At 38.9% G+C, this 13,974-nt stretch overlaps 1 protein-coding gene across 5 annotated transcripts in view; it reads left to right on the plus strand.

The window, feature by feature from the left end:
- DPP6 (dipeptidyl peptidase like 6) overlaps nucleotides 1-13,974 on the plus strand; it is a 1,146,878-nt gene that overhangs the window by 796,641 nt on the left and 336,263 nt on the right. The window lies entirely within an intron of this gene.

The raw sequence follows: 13,974 nt of genomic DNA on the forward strand, positions 1-13,974 counted from the left end.
CTACAGGCTGAGCAACAAAAGATAATGTGAAATTGAAACCACACTAATTCAATAAGATGAAAGCACTGTTTCTTTCATTGTCCGGGAAATTTCTCTGCAGGTGTTGGGAACAAGTGTTGCATATCATATATAATTAAAAGATAAAGTCCTAAGGCTTTTACACATTTACAGAACAATTGCAATAATGCATGTAGAATACTTCAGGAGAATTTGTTCAATCCAGTTTAAACAAAGCTCATCTCCACATGCATAGGAAGTATTAACTTAGGCACTGTGACTGTACTTACCCTAATTATATTAAGTGGATGCTTATGCCTCAAAGTAAATACTGAGTCAATATGAATGCCACTGCTTTATGATTTGGGAAAACTTGTTTTCCCAAATATATGTATATTTTTTGAGACAGGATCTCACTCTGTTGCCCAGGCTGGAGTGAAGTGGTACAATCATGGCTCATTTGCAGCCTTGACCTCCCAAGCTCAGGCAATCCTCCCACCTCAGCCTCCTGAGTAGCTGGGACTACAGGCGTGTGCCACCGTGCCCAGCTAATTGTTTTTGTTTTTGTTTGTAGAGATAGGGTCTCACTATGTTGCCCAGGCTGGTCTTGAACTCCTGAACTCAAGCAGTCCTCCTGCCTTGGCCTCCCAAAGTGCCGGGATTACAAGGCTGAGCCACTATACTCGACCCCAAAGATTTAAATGGCATTAAGATTTGATGTTCATGTACGGTTAAAGATATGTATTAGAAATATTGACTGGAGTTATACACCAAAATCAATTTAAAGAGAATTAACATTTTGTTTGTTTACAAAATGTTCAGACTCTTATTAGAATAAATAAATCTCCAACTCAAAGCAGTTGATTCTTTTCTTGTTTGAGACACTGGGGAAATCAAAGGACAGAACTAAGGTTAAAGCTATGTTAAAAAGCAAGAATTGAAACAGGCTGTGAATCCCGTTAAAGCGATCATAACAGGGCTCTGGTATGAATCAGAAACACAGAACTCCTAGAATCCTATAATCCGGGATTAGAAGAGGTTGTAAAAAAAATTAACCGGTTCCCTGGTTTTACAGATAAGGATCCTGAGTGAGACTTAGAGCATGAGCTTTTGAATCTCACAGCTCACTCATGGCTGAGGGAGCATTCAGGTGGTGTCCCAGAAGCCTGTGTCCCAGGGAGAAGGAAGGATGGCTTCATCTTTACCCTACACCATCCCCAGATCCACAGAAATGCTGTGCTGCCTTCTTTTCCCTCCTAAAGAACATGTAACTTGCTATTTAAATACTTTCATTTCTTTTCTTTTGCATAAAGATACCTTTTTATTAAAAGGTTTGCTGAGATTTAGTATTAAGTGCATGCTGCCCTTAACATAGACTGCAGGTGTAAGGGAGGCCTCACGCTGTTAGATGATGGCATAGTTCCAAAAATGATCACTTTATTGAATTAAATAGTATTCTGCAAAGTAGGACCTAGGACAAATGAATGTGCCTGCATTTTTGCATTAAAAAAATCATCTTTGGTAGAATTACTCCCCTAAGAGAATCTGATTCAACTCACTTAGAAATACTAACGTTGTAGAAATGGTTTTCTAATATTAATAGAGAGGATAAAATGATTAGACTGTTGCTGAGCGTGAGTGCATTTTAATGTCGGAATGTTATCATTATTTCCTGTGAGGATGTCAGTTTAGTAAAGGCTGGGTGTTGTACATAACAGCAGCACTTAGCAATGAAATACATGAATGTGAACCGCCTTCTCTTTCTAAAATCAATAGCTTGTGACAGATCATATATTTTAACTGAAGTTATTTTAGCCAAGTCACCTTTAATAAGGTGACTTCAGAAACTACCATGGATAAAGAAAAGTTCTCATCTCAGAAATTCGCTGGCTTATTCTATATAATGCAATCTTTTTTCCTTAAAATGTCACTTTTCCATTCATTTTATAAACATTTATTAAGCACCAAATATGTACAGCCTAATGGATTCATTATTCCTTTCTCAAAGCTACATTTAAATGCTCCTATCAACAGACTCAAAATAAAGAAAACAAAAAATGTCATTTAGAGGTCTGCATCCTAATTTAATTTAATCTGGATTTAATTTCCGCAGAGCCACTTAGTCATTTAAAATTATCATGCCTCAATTGCTCTATCTCCAAATTAAAGCTGATTTCTTCTGCCAGCCCAGAACCTGGGTACTCTGTGAGATCCAGCAATGGAATATGTGGTATGCTCTGTGTGTTTTCATGAGCAAGTAGGGAGAAGGTGAAGCCTGGTGTTCCACAGGGGCTAGAGGCTGGAGGATCACCCACAGCCCGGAGGAATTGGGAATGGGGAGCAGTCGCTCTTCCATATTCTGTTCTCTTGCCTTCCTGGTGACTGATCAGGTGTTCTCTTCTCATTTGAATTCCAGAAGCTGTGAGCTTGTATAAATGATAAAAAGCAATCTGAGGCCAACTGTAATTTTTAAGTTGGGCTATAAAACAGCCTTAAACAAGTTGAGAAATGGAAAGGAATTGGTAAATTCTGTGGTCAGCAGAATTTTAAAATATTCCCTACAATCTTGACCTCTAATAACCTCATTCTCTTTGCCGAGCCAATAAAAACAGACCCTCCTCATAGCTGGTCACTGCAAGGTACCAAAGCCTGTTTGCCTCCAGCTTCTTCTTTGCTCCTGCGCTTACTGTGATTGGCTCTTACATGGGACAGGTGGATGGAAGGGCCTGCAAATCACTGCAAACATTATGTCAGTCCAGCCGGAAAGCTTTTAAGACAGCTGGTGATTAAGCAAATTCAGAGCTTGTGCTAAGTTCTGTATTTACATGGATGTATTTCACCTTGCCTTCCCCCAAACAATTTCTTTTGACTAAATTTACTAATTCAGTCATCCTTTATTGTGCTTTTAAATGGTAGAAATCATGAAATATTTCACAATACCACAAACACTTTAGATTGTTGAGTTCAGGCCAGGTGCGGTGGTTCATGCCTGTAATTCCAGCACTTTGGGAGGCCAAGGTGGGTGGATCACTTGAAGTCAGGAGTTCGAGACCAGCGTGGCCAACGTGGTGAAACCCCGTCTCTACTAAAAATTAAAAAGTTAGCCGAGCATGGTGGCACATGCCTGTAATCCCACCTACTTGGGAAGCTGAGGCAAGAGAATCGCTTGAACCTGAGAGTTGGAGGTTGCAGTGAGTCGAGATTGTTCCACTACACTCCAGCGTGGGCAACAGAGTGAGACTCCATCTCAAAAAAAAAAAAAAAAAAAAAAGAGTTTCTATATATGTATACATTTAAAATTCTATGATGATTATATTATGGTTCACAATTTGGGGGGCATTCTTTTGTTTTATATATATATAAAACAAATATATATACACACAAATATATGTATTTTATATATATTATATGTTATATATATAGTGGGCTATTTTCTGATCCTTATTATTTGATAGCATATCATATGTGATGGTAGCTAAGAACTGATTTTTAGAAAACATTTATCAAAATGTCTTGATCCACTTCCTGTTTTGAGAATTTTTGAAGTGCTTGTCTACATTTCTACAGAAAATGAATCAGATAAAAGCACAGTTGTCCCCAAAGCACAAGCGTATCATCTCTGAAGTAGCTCCCCTCAGCTGTAAAGGCTGCTGCCCAGTTCTAAGCTCACTGGAGCAGGTTCTGTTTGGGATTTAATTTTGTCTCCCACATAGTGCTCAGCACCATGACCTGCATATAGTAGATGCTCCATTGCTGTGTGTTTTATGAATGACTGCTCTAGAATAACCAAACAATAGAGTTGAGCAGTTTTCCAGAAACATCCATGTGAGTGACAGGTGTGGAGGGGCATTCAGCACTGGGGTCATGACTTTGAGCTTCAGGTCTACCTTCCAGCCTTGGCATTGTGCTCTGCTCAGGAACAACAGGACCCCAGCTGGTTATACAAGTCCTGAATGTCCAGTCTTATCCCTCAGGAGTGTCGTAGGACTGAATTACAGTTGTAACAGCTGGAATGTGGGTATATGCCACATGTGGATTCCAGAGCGTTAGGCTAGACCAAAGAGCCTGGGCCAGGCTCAGGGCTCAGGCAGGAGGAGTGGGGTGGTTCTATGAAGGAAGAGACAGAGGATGACGACGTCCAAAGGAGCATGACAAGGACGCTGCCGCATGTGCGCGGCTGCGTGGGTCCAGGCAGCAGTAGCAGACAGTGGAATCCACACCACTTTAGTTTTGAGGTCCATCCCTCATGAAGCTGGATGTAGCCTGCATCCCAGAGTGAGGCAGAGGCATCCAGAGCTGGTAATTACAGCAAGAGGCACTCGCAGAACTCTATAAACATCAATAAAAAATCAAACCTAAGCTCACTTTTATTTGAATTACACGTTTGATGTCACAGAAATTCCGGGACCTTACACTTTACTCTTTTAAACACAATTTTAAATGTCAATATTATTTTACATTTCATGCTCCTTATAAGACTCTTGTCAACAAGACAGCACATCTTATCAAATGGCCTTTGTTCTATTATGTATCTTGTTTTTTTCCCTAAAAAATGAACCACCACAAATATATCTCATGGTCCAAAATTGGATCTTTGGACATTTGGCCAATGGTTGCCTGGTTCCTAAAGTTCTCATGAATTTTTATCTTCTGAGTAGAACACTCCTTTTTCCTTTCCCTCCCTCCCTCCTTTTCTTCATCCTTCACTCCTCCCTTCCTTCCTTCCTTCCTTCCTTCCTTGTAGAAATACACTTAAAATAGCCTTAATACATTTTGCTGAATTAAATAGATTTCTTGGGGACTTAATTCTTACAAAAATTTAACACCATCTCTCCAATTCTTTTAAAACATAATAGAGCAAAAATTATCAGAAGGTTGAAGTGTTTCACCAGTGCTTAAGATTTAGATATTTAAAGCTGAAATAGTCTTTAGAGACTGTGTCTTTCAAACTCTTCTTTTATGAGGTGAGGAAACTAAGAATTTCTAAGAACAGTTCTCTGGCTTAACCTCCACTGATAGTGCTATGGATGTAACGCACCAGTTCAGAATGAGTCACTGTATTGACCTGTGTCACTCATACTGTATAGGCCCTTTTTATTGACAATGCTATCAGTGACAAGAAGCATTAAGATTTATATTGTCATTCATTGTATCACTTAAATTCTGCCAGGTGTTTGGAAAGCAACTTAGTGATATGTTTCAGGAGCAGTAACAATATTGATGCATTTTTATTTGCTCTGGGGAATGCTTCTGTACAAAGTTGCAGCATTATTTGTTAATACAATAGTGAAAATACTTGAAACTAGGAAAATGAGATAACTTTTTTAAAAAAGATAAAATATGATGTATTCATTAAAATAATAGCTATGAAGGGTATGTAGCGATACAAAAAATATTTATGATATGTTTTAAAAAGATACAATATGCTAGTCTAACAACTATATATATTGAAAGGCTAGAAAGTGAACACTGAACTATGAAAATACTTAATCTTGTTGGGTGGTGAGATTTTGTGTATTATTTTCTAGTGTGGTGATTTCCATAACTGCCATTTCAATGCCATTTATTCAATAATTTTAATCGGGATTTAAAAATTTTGGTTTCATCTTTCAAAAAACAGCAGACTGCCTTCTCACAATGAGTATGTAAGAGCTGTAGACAGTTCCCAGAAATTCTTGAAGGAGAAAATAAGTCGATTATTTAAAAAAAAAAAAGTATTCTGTTGTTATGCTCATGTCAGGCTTTCTCCATTTTTATGTTGTTTTAATTACTAATTTCTTTGTTTTAATTGCTTATTTTAATGACTAAATTAACATCTAAATGAAATGTATTTTCTCTAAGCTGTATCCCTCTTGGTTTTATATAATCATAGATGTAGAATTTGAATTTTTATCTCTGTCTCTAAAAATTAATTCTGACTCCTCACAGAAAGAGACATAAATAGGCAAGTATTATTAGACCCATTCCAAAATAAGAAGAACAAATAACAGGCCTGTTCGTACTACCAGAGGAACTCCAGAATGTGGCTGAGATTAGAACTCGAGACTACTTTCTTTTTACTTCTTCAAATAAACTCCACTGGATACTTGACCCCTGCATCAATAATTCTCACTTTATTCTATGTCATTTAATTTCTGTCAAGTGCTTTATGCCCTAGTCCTCTCAGCCCTGAAACAGGGTAAATTTGGAAGGAAACAGAAGCCCACTTTCTTGCCTCTTTCTCTTTTCTGTTCTGCACAGAGCCCAGTGCACTGTTGAATGGGAAGCACAGGATGCTCTGAGAGGTGTCATCTCAGCCAGGAACAGGCTGGCCCCCGGGAAGTGGGCTCAGCCTCGGTTTCAGCTCCTGTTGTCCTGAGTTCACTGACCACTGATAACCAGGATGGTGGCTGCAACTCCAGTGGGCCAGCAATGGCCCATGGGCCATCTCTCATCTGAGGCTGGATTTCACTTAGCATGTCAGTGAAAACCATGAGGGGAAACAGCCGTGTTTTTGTGTACGGTTGAGAGGGCATAAACTGGCAGCTCGTGATGCCCACTGAAATGTTTTGTTTGGCCCACAGAGTGGTTTTTACAAACTAACCCAGATTTCTGGCGTCTCTTGAAAAATACAAAGATCTGGCAGCAGCATCCTCATTTGCTCACAGACAGCAAAATTTGGCTGGAGCTAGGAGGCAGCTGGCCCCTCAGACAGGACATGGGCTGACCAGCCCTGCAGTGACCCACACTTGCTGACTTCTGACCAGACTGGTCTCTGAGTTTGAAACCCCTTTTAGTTCAGGAACAAAAGGGTGGCATAAAAACTCAATGTCTTCTGCAAGAACATTGCACATTGTGAGAAATCGTAGCACAAACTGTCTTGGTATTATCTGTATTCATTTCTGTCTGTAAAATTCCCTGGATCCTCTTTGTCCCCCTATGTCATTATTTCATTTTTCTCCTGTGTCTCAGATGGTCTCTCTCTCTCTTTTTTTCTTTTCTCTTTCTTGTCCTACTTTTCTCTCTCCTGCCTTTTCTGTTTCTACTTCTTTTACTACAAGATAGAACAGAAAACAAGTATATTTTACTTACCTTTATTCTAACTTTTACCACATAGACCATGATTTTACTTTTTAAAGTGGATGAGGCTGGGCGCAGTGGCTCACGCGTGTAATCCCAGCACTTTGGGAGGCCGAGGCGGGCAGATCACTTGAAGTCAGGAGTTCAAGACCAGCCTGGCCAACATGGTGAAACCCCATCTCTACTAAAAATAAAAAAATTAGTGTGGCGTGGTGGCAGGCGCCTGTAATCCCAGCTACTCAGGAGGCTGAGGCAGGAGAATTGCTTGAACCGGGGAGGTGGAGGCTGCAGTGAGCAGAGAACACGCCACTGTACTCCAGCCTGGGCAACAGAGAGAAACTCCATCTCAAAATAAAATAAAAATAATAAATAAGTACAGTAGATGAGTATTTATACTTATGTCTTTAAAATATCTGAAAAGAGGCCGGGCGCAGTGGCTCACGCCTGTAATCCCAGCACTTTGGGAGGCCGAGGTGGGCGGATCACAAGGTTTAGGAGCTTGAAACCAGCCTGGCCAATATGGTGACACCCCATCTCTATGCCTGTAGTCCCAGCTACTCGGGAGGCTGAGGCAGAAGAATCGCTTGAACCCAGGAGGCGGAGGGTGCAGTGAGCCGAGATGGTGCCATTGCACTCCAGCCTGGGTGACAGCGAGACTCCATCTCAAAAAAAAAAAAAAATTCTCAAAAGCAGTACAGTAGTGGTTTAATCTTTCTGGCCCCAGAGCTACTGTTCCCTGCAGGCTAAGGGCTGTGTACCATCACTCCTCCATCACACGTATACTCTTCATGTGACAGTCAGGGAAGGCCTTCTCTGTGCAAGGCCCTGACTAGACAAGGTGGTGGGTGGATACAGTGGTTAATAAAAACAGATTTCTATTCTTATGTAGCTTTCAGCCTGCATATAAAAGAAGTAGTTGTTTTAACATAATATATTTTGCAACGGAGGTATTAATCCAATGTGCAATGAGAACAAGGTGAGAAAGAAAGAGGAGGATTGCTGGGAACTCTAGATAGAGGCTTGCAGAAGGAACATTTCAGCAGTCCTTGAATATGGGAGAAAAGTCGGAAATGGCATAATAGGCAAAATGAAAAGGGTGGATAATTCCACATTTCAGGGGTAGACAGTGCGGTTAGTAGGTTGTTTTGGGAGGGGCTTGAAAAGTTGTAGCTGGAAGGTCTGGGGAAAAGGTGGAGAGAGGTCTTCAGGAAGCTTCCATTGTGTGTAGTCTTTAGTCTGTAGCACATGGAAAGGTGTCAACCAAAATTAAAGCTACTGAAGCAGAAATAATGTAATAAAGGTTTATTGGAAGCCACAGGTGAGAATCGATCTGGGAAAACACACCAACAAAGTTGGACATGTTCCAGAATCTGTTACAAGCCGGAAGGCTTTCATAAGAAAGTTTAGGAGAAGTGAAGGGGACTCCTCATATCAGAGTTGCCCTTTATCATTAAGAGGTACAATAAAAAGGTTCCAATCACTGACAACAGATTGCAACACACAGGCTAAAATGCCTACGTGCAAGACAATCAGTAAAACTTTATGATTCAGAGGCAAATCAGCATCCTTTTCAATGTCAGTAGATCACACAGTAATCAGTACATCAACAATTTGAAGAGCTCACAGTAAGATTGTTTACTTAGCAACAAGATGACACACAAGACTTCTTCCCCAGGTGACTTAATTTGGAAGTTTGCCAAATGTGACCTGTAGGGTATTTTTTCCCTCTTTTGATTAAAAAAACAACAGCTAACCATGGAAGCATTGATGATCAGTCTCTGCTTAGGTTAGAAGGGTAGACATCCTTCTTTCCTTCCTTGGCACTGCGAAGGCTCATTCCCAAGAAGTCATGTCCCTGAGTGGGGAGAACAAACCTTATCATCGCATGTGGGCCAGGTTGCTAGCAACATGGGGTAGATCATGACACGAGGTTACATGCCAATCTCCTGAATAATGAATCAACCTCCAGTCTCTGGACGATCATTATTTTGGCCTTAACTGTTGAGGCACAGTTTACAAATTCTGGAGAATTCAGGTACAGAGAAAGGTAAATGTTTTAATTTTATTCACAAAAGTATACTTTACCTGATTGTTTTAAAATACAAATAGCTCCTTTATTTATAATTTTTAGAAATATGTTTTGCTATAGTATAGTTTTGTTATTTTATTTGGAAATAAAGAATGAGTATTATTTAAATTGAACATAACTTTGAGATTGAAAATTACATAACAATTATTTATAAAAGTTTATCCCATTTATATTTACCTAATTTATTTATTTTTAACAGTTTACCTGGATTGCTCATGAAAACTGAGATATTGGACAAAGTTAGTCATTATTTCAAGTTACTTCCTTGTTAACCACTTTTATGGCCTGTGAATATCAGATGTTCACTTAAGGAAGGAGTTTAGGTTAAATATATGGGTATTTTGCTAATAACTCAGAAGATACAGCTGTTTTCATTTAACCAACAAGATTAAATTAGTCTTACCCTTCAAAAAATTACACAAAAATCATTCTGGTTTTGGCTGGGCTTGTAGTTCTATAACCTTTGTGCCAAACCCTGACATTTAAAAATATCTAGCAGAGACAAATATAAAAATGTCTTCCAAGTATAATGAGGCAAAACGGTATGCTGACAATCTTGAAGACATTTCTACTTTTATTTTATCAATAATTTAAAAACCAGCTTGTTTATTAAAGATTTACTTAAGTCATGTGAACTTGGAAAATATTTGTGTTTACTAATTGATGAATGCTCATTTATTTATGTTGATTTGGTACCAGGTAGACATAACATATAATACATCTAAGTAAGTGTAAACACATCTAAACATACACAAACACAAATAAAGATTTTACAACTTTCATTTTAGAATTTTAGTTCTTTTTTTTCTTTTTTGAGACGAAGTTTTGCTCTTGCTCAAGCTGGAGTGCAATGGCGCGATCTCGGCTCACTGCAACCTCTGTCTCCCAGGTTCAAGCGATTCACTGGCCTCAGCCTCCTAAATAGCTGGGATTACAGGCGAGTGCCACCATGCCCGGCTAATTTTTTGTATTTTTAGAGACAGGGTTTCACCGTACAAACTCACCAATTTATAAAAGACAGCTGGATCCAAGTTATATTTCTGACAAAATTGGGACCTATTCATATGGCTAAACTTTTTTTGCCCCTATGGGTAATCTGATGAAAGCTGCAGACCAAAAGTTTGGGTAAAGCAGATTCCATGTAAGTTTGATTTTTACAAACTTCTTTTACCATTTTTTATAAGTTTCAAATGAGTTCAGTTTTCAATGTTTACATTTTACCTAAAAACTGACCAAATTGCATAACAAAGACAAAATCTCCAAGTAGTCTTGAAATAGTAACAAATCTATCTTTTGTTTGCTGATCTTGTTTGATTAGCAAATGCAGGTGGGGAAAAATTTTTAGCAGTTTCTCTCTTTTTTGGGGAGGTGGCGCTTTTTCCTTTCAGCCTTTGTAGCAGAAAAAGCAAAATTTTTGTGCTAGACACAGATAGATGATTGCTCTGAGCTCAAGATTCTGACTTATTAGACCTGAGGGCCTAACTTTTCTAAACATTTATCTTTTTCTTTTAGATTATTAATTGTTCAATTAAGCATTTCATTTTAATACGAGTGGCTGAATCTATTTTACCAATGCCAGTGGAAGATCGGGATCATAAATGGTCTGGCAAAGCTTGCAATAAATCAATTGGTATCATTCATTAGTTTCAGTTTAGAAAAAAACTTGTTGGATCTGTATTTTTATCATCTCAGTAATTTCATTCTCATGCTGTAGTCCTTCCATTTGCTCCTTTTGTTCCAAATTCATACATTTCCCTCTTTTGAGAGAGAAGGAAATGTGTGCATTGTGAAATTCCAAAAATCTCTGCCTAAGAAATGTATGGAAGCTGAGGGAACAAGCAGAGAAGGATGAGGAATGAGGAGCAGTTGGAGGTGAAACGGACAAAGTCTCTGAAGTCTTTTTCACGGCAGAGATAGTTGCGAATATCCTTTTGTTTACCTCTTGAATGGAGGCAATTTTTTCTTTCAAAATTTCTTATGGAAGCTTCTAGGTGCTATTGGAAGTAAGTCTTCAATTTGTCTAATTCTAAATCCAGCTTTTTCCAGTTGTGTGCCCAAGTAAATCATTTTAGGCGTTTCAAAAGGTCCCCATTTTGGGTGTTGCTGCTTATGACCATGCCAAGTTAGGTGGATCCACTTATCTAAGCACTTGCAGGTAAAAGGACCAAAAGTATTGTGCATAACACCAGCTGGTGTTGATTAGAGGCAGGGCACTGTCAGTCTCAGAAGACCTGCTTTCCATCGTGATTGTTTTGAGTGAGACCAGCTATGTAGTGGAGCAAAAGTGCCCCTCATGCCATCACTAAGGAAAAGTGCTTTCGCCCCAAACCTCCAGGGAAAAACTCACAGAGCTATTTTACCCTGCCCTAAAATTCAACAAAAACCCTTACCTTGAATTGGTAAGAGGGATAATCGTTCTGAGAAAGACATTGTATTTTCTAGCCAAGGGGAAAGCCAGCTTCAAAAAAATCACAACTTTGACCAAGACGGGAAGTTTGTTGATTTCAGGAAGAACTCATCTGTACCACCCAGCAGGGGCATCCAAGCTCACAATGGGTTTGTTGCCAGGATCTGCATGAAGGCTGGAAGCTGTGCTGGATGGTCCAGGGAGGTCACTCCAAAGCCTACTGGCTACACCATAATGTTGACAGAAACTAAGGCTGAAATAATGTGATAAAAGGTGTATTGGAAGCCAAATGTGAGGATCAGCCCAGGAAGACACATCAACAAAGTCAGGAGTGTTCTAGAGTCTTTAACAAGTTGGAAGGCTTTTATAAGAAAGCTTAAGAGAAGGGAGGGGACTCCTCATATCTGAGTTGTCCTTTTCATTGGAGGGTATGATACAGGGCTTATAATCATTGGCTACGGATTGCAACATACAGGCTGAAATGTCTGTATGCAAGAAAATTAGTAAAACTTCTTGATTCAGAAACAGATCAGCATTTTTTCAATGTCAGCAAGTCATACAAATAATCAGCCACATCAACAATTTGAGGAACTCAAGGTAAGATACTTTACTCAGGGACAAGATGTCACCATGCATCACAAGACCTTCCCCCAGGTGGGTTAGAATTTTTGAGCTGGTTAGAATTTAAAGCCACCGTGCTTTAGGAAAATAACTGTAACCAATAAGAAAGGGGTTTGTAGAAGGTAAAGATTATAAACAAAACATCGACAGTGGCTGCTTCAAGTCCAGGTGAATGTGATGGAGGTCTTAAATTAAGGCAATGACTTTGAAGACACAGGAGAAGTTGGTTTAAGTTATATCACAGGAGTAGAATTGATAACACTTGGCTTCACTTTGTGTACAGGCAGATGGGATTAAACAATAGTCTATGTTGTCTGGGGTTTTTCAAGACTTGCTCATGGGTGGGGAGATGTCAAATTCAGAAACTGAAATGGGAAGAGTGATAGTCCTGAGAGCTGAACTCAGCTTTGCCTAGTTCCAAACTAAATTATTTCTAGACTGCATACATAATCCAGCTGTAGCCTTGTTCGCTGCAGTTATAAGATGGGGCTGAGGCCGCCATTCCATTACTGAGAAGGAAGCCACCGCTTCAAACACTGTGTTCATATCTGTGAGTCCATCATTACATATCACATGGTTACTCCTGGAGGCCACTACATTTGCCCTAAAATGAAGACTAGAGATGCAAAACGTTGAGTCAGTTTAGCCTAATGCCAAAAAAAAAAAAAAAAAAAGTGCTGACACAGCTGAGTCCTGGGGAACGATCTGTTTCAAGGTTAGAGAGAACCGAGCTGTAAACCATCTGGACGCTTTTTCGATGTGGCTATTTAATCATCTTTCCACTCTGCTCTGTAGCATCTATGTTTTCAAGTTTTCTCTGACTCAGTAAATGCAGTGCTGGGAGCAGCACCTGAGTCTGTCTGATTCAAAACTAAATTGTTCTTAGGTGAATTCAGGGCCCAGAGGCAGGCTGTGGCCACTATCATTAACATTATCGCCAGGCCCAAGGGTTCTGTCTTTCTCATTGACCAGGAAGGGAGAATACAATCATCTATTTATGTTAAATTTGATGTGTGCACCCACAGAATTGCACATAGCATCCTCCTGTAACAATCTTTTCAGTATTTGTCTTTTGTTGATCATTACTTATCTTGTATATTTAGGGTTTTTTTATTATGAGTTTCATGAGGAGGTTGTATTCAAAAAAGCCTCTGGGTATATTTATGCTTTCTACCATGCATTTCCCTTCCATTACTTGACAAATTGGGGGCATTCTATCATTTTATATCTCTTTCTTCCACTAACAACCACCTTTTCTTCTCTGCATTTATTATCACATATGTATTTATCTACTACAGGAAAAACAAACCAATCCTTTAGATATGTATCTCCTCAGAAACATGCCTAGAATTTTATATAAATGGGATCATCATACATGTAGACCAGTATTTTTAAAGTCAGCATAATGTTATTTAAAATTGTGTTATTGATATAACTGGTAGCCCCAGATAATGCAAAAGGTGAAATACTGTATATACCCATCTCTCTAGTAAGTATAAAAGTTATGAGCAAAATATTAACAAGTGGAGTTCAGCTGTGTACCAAAATCATAATATGCTAAAGTCAGGTTTAATGATTACAACAGCATTTAAATATCAGGAAATCAATCAACAGTTTATTAGAACTACAAAATGATAGAAAAATCCTTATGATTAAGTCACTAGGTGCTGAAAAAGGGATCTGATAAAGTTTATCAACAGCTCCTAATAAAAACCCTTGCTAATGTAAGAATAAATAATTGCTTAAATATGCTAAAGGTTGTTTACCAAGAACCAACCATCAGTGAAAACCATTCTAAATG

Source organism: Gorilla gorilla, chromosome 6, assembly GCF_029281585.2.
Source record: "Gorilla gorilla gorilla isolate KB3781 chromosome 6, NHGRI_mGorGor1-v2.1_pri, whole genome shotgun sequence".
NCBI classification, from domain to species: Eukaryota; Metazoa; Chordata; class Mammalia; order Primates; family Hominidae; genus Gorilla; species Gorilla gorilla.